The sequence below is a fragment of the Schistocerca nitens genome, chromosome 3, assembly GCF_023898315.1.
Source record: "Schistocerca nitens isolate TAMUIC-IGC-003100 chromosome 3, iqSchNite1.1, whole genome shotgun sequence".
NCBI classification, from domain to species: Eukaryota; Metazoa; Arthropoda; class Insecta; order Orthoptera; family Acrididae; genus Schistocerca; species Schistocerca nitens.
In genome coordinates, this window is record NC_064616.1 from 260,379,290 (window position 1) to 260,382,986 (window position 3,697).

Below are 3,697 nucleotides of genomic sequence, written 5' to 3' on the forward strand. Positions count from 1 at the left end.
TTGTTCTAAGGGGCAAATGGAAGATAACAATGTGATTAAGTACTGGTTGGTTAGAGTTACAGTGTAGCTACTCACAGAGGTCAGTGTTAGCTGTAATTATTGCTTGTCAGAGAAACTTTATGGATATTCTAATACGTTAATCCGAAATCGATTTCAGCTGGAAAGAACTTAGTTCCAATTTTGGTCACCACGTCAAATCTGGCGCTGAGACTGCAAGAAAGACGTACAGAAATGTATTAATATGTAGTGGGTTATGAACGGTACGTTGGCAGAAACGATTAAACAAGTGAGAAATACATGTTGTTGATTTTATTATTAACTTTAGCATACAGAATTTGTTCAATATGAGCACAGGGGACGTCGATGAGATGCTGTACAGCGCCAGATTTTCACCTGTTGACCAAAACCGGAACTATTTTTTTTCCAGCTTAAAGCGGTTCCGCATTAACGCATTACCATATCTACCAAGTTTCGGTGCCATGAGATAATTACTGCCCACACTGGACACCTGTGAGCTGCATTTTAACTATAACCACCCACTACCTACCATTCTATGGATTGACTACCAATGATGAAATTAAAGCTTTCTGCAGTAGATACACACAAGAGCAGAGATGAAGAAATGAAAGATGCACATGATAAAGAGAATAACAGTTTTGACTAGTAAAGACGGATGACTGCACCATGACAATTAAAGGCTTTATCGCCATTGCAGACAGCCAACAAAATTTAAAATGAGCTGGCAAATTTTATTAGGAAACATAAGCTGTTGACAGTTCGGGGGACTACGAAATTACCTTAGCGAGCACTTGGTTCTAAGTTTCGAACAGAAACAAATACATTTATAAAGCGTAACTACTTGGTGATAAATGCCAAATACATTATATTTTACTCAATAAAAGATGTCTAATGCCAATTCAATCTACTCATCCCTGTCTACATTCAATACTGAGAGTCATCACTTAGCAGTTATAGTCAAGTTCAAAACCATATTTTTTAGGTAGAGGTGAAGCTTTGCTATGAGTAGGAAGTCCAAAATATTACGGCACAGCAAAATAATTTAAAGTTCAAAAAGATAAGGTAAGCGAGGAAACTGGAAGCTTTGAGGGAATAAGAAAATGTGCCATTAGAGCGGTACAGAATCTATCACCAAAAAGAAAACTCAAAGCAAGAAAAGCAGGGATGACGTAAGTTACGTTGTGCCTCATAAGAGAAATAAATATACGTAGGAAAACTGGTTTTTATTACCACAAAGAAATCAAAAAATAAATAACTACTCCGTGCAACATGAGACAAATAAGTAGTAAAATATGAGAAGTCCCAAAAAAAGCCAATTACAAGCAAAAGCGTAATCAAAAATAAAATAACTTAAATTCAGATATAGATTTCATAGCAGAGGAATTAAGGGCAGAAGTGGCAGTACTGTCTTCTTATAAGGATGAGAAGCAGGTCGGAAAAGGAATTTACCGCCTTTTACAGTGGGTTAGAGGTTACAAGTGCTTCTGATTTCGTAAGTGTAGTACAAGAAGTAGAAAAGAGATTCATGAAACAAACATTTATGTGATTAAAATGCTACAATGCTTCGAACAAAATGGAAAAACAGAGCGACAAGGACAGAAAAGTATCCCAGAAATTAAGAGAAAAGACAGTTGTAAAGAGATACACGTGTGTGTTGCAAAGGTGGAACACTACTATACAGTCGAATTTACAAACTGTAAAACAATTACCATAAGCAAGACAAGAAAAATCAGTGAGTGTTCAAATCATAAAACATATGTGTTACAATTATATACTTCAACAATTTTGCTAAACAATGTCACATAAAGATTAAAAGGTAAGATGGCCCAGCAATTACGAAAATATTAATTTTTGTGAATTATAACAGATACCACGCAGGGCCCGTAGCTGTGAAACATTAAATGTAAATTGAACAGCACCACTGCTGTCAGCTGCAGCAGGTCATTACGCGAAATCAGTGGCGACAAGTGAACACGTGCACCGGACCGGGATTCGAACCCAGGATATCCTGATTACCGGCCAAGTGCGTTGACCACTGCGCCATCCAGTGTTGCCAATTTAGCGACTTTGTCGCTAGAAATGGCGACTTTTGCCTTCGTCTTAGCGACAAAAAAAAAACTTTTTAGCGACAAAAATTATTTAGCGACTTATCTGGCGACTTTTGGAGTACTGACGACTTTTGAAGTACGAATCAAAACTATTTTGGGCCAGTATTTTCATTAACAAAACTAAGATTTTAACTATAGAATAGATACTATAATGACTTTGTTCTAGATTTACTAAGTTAAATTAAGTTCTTAGCAGATCGTGTAGCATTGTTCAGCATTTAGCAAACCTGAATGTGGAAACTGCCTAGAGTAAGAAAACATTGACTATAGAACAATTCATTATTCATTACCCACTAGCCTGTTATCGTCGATAGCGTTTCGATCTATAATTCTTCAATTTATGAACTCCCTTTATTTTTCGAATTGACAAAAAACATACTTAATATTAAGTATAATAAAATACATTTCTGTCCAGCAACCACTAATTTTTCGAAATGTTATCTCGCAGTCAAATTATTACCACATGCACAGTGGTAACGCAAGAACAATTCGGTGGGGGCATCTCAGACATTATTACGTTTTAAACAATGAACAATAGGACTGATATCGAGTTACCGAGGGAGTAGATCGTTTCATGACCTCTAGTTTGCCTGAGTTTTGATGTATTTTCAGTTATTATAAATTGGTGAAATTGTTGTGGTGGCTTACATAATGGATTTACCGCAGAAGAAGAAGCAGTACGCTCAAAAATATCGGGATGCGTGGGAAGCAGAACCTGAATTCAATGGGTGGCTGAAACCAGTCGTTGGAGACTTATCCAAGGCAAGATGTAAAGTATGTGCAACAGAGTTTTATGCTAAATTGTGTGATATTAGAAAGCATTCAAAAACTATTAAGCATAAACAAAAAAATTGATTTAAAAAAACACAAACCACCTTACCTGTGAAAATTGTTGCGAAAACTACAGTTAGAATAGCAAGCAGAGCGGAAGGCGCCCTTTCTTTATTTATTGCTGAACATTGTTCTATTTTAGCTGTAGATCATTTAGGAATACTGTGCAAGAAGGTGTTTTCCGGTGATGAGGGCGCTAAAAACATGCAATTACATCGTACAAAGTGCACTAACATTATAACTGAAGTTTTGGCTCCATATTTTACACAATCATTGGCTGAAAATATAGGTAACCAATAATACAGTGCACTAATAAATGAATCCACAGATATATCCATATCTAAAATGCTAGGTATCGTTATACGGTACTATAGTGTAAACAACCAAACCATTAGATCAGCATTTCTCAAACTCGCTGTAGTAAAAACTGCAGATGCAAGAAATCTGGCTGCTGTTCTTGTGAATTCTTTGAAAGATCTCAAACTTCCAGTCGCTAATATGGCAGGAATTGGCACAGATAATGCTTCTGCAATTGTTGGAATAAACAATGGGCTTTTCGAACAACACAAGAGAGAATATGGTTTGAAGCATTTGGTATTGATCCGTTGCATTTGTCACTCTCTTCAGCTTGCAGTTTCGCACGCCTCAGTGAATACCATACCTAGAAACATAGAGTTTCTTGTACGGGAAACCTACAATTGGTTCTCCATTTCACCCAAAAGACAAGAGGAATGTAGAAA

The 3,697-nt window shown here is 36.5% G+C and overlaps 1 non-coding gene across 1 annotated transcript; it reads right to left on the reverse strand.

Moving 5' to 3' along the window:
• Positions 1-1,995: 1,995 nt before the first annotated feature.
• On the reverse strand, positions 1,996-2,068 carry Trnat-ggu (transfer RNA threonine (anticodon GGU)). Its single transcript has one exon. It is a non-coding gene; the product is annotated as a tRNA-Thr (tRNA).
• Positions 2,069-3,697: the final 1,629 nt, after the last annotated feature.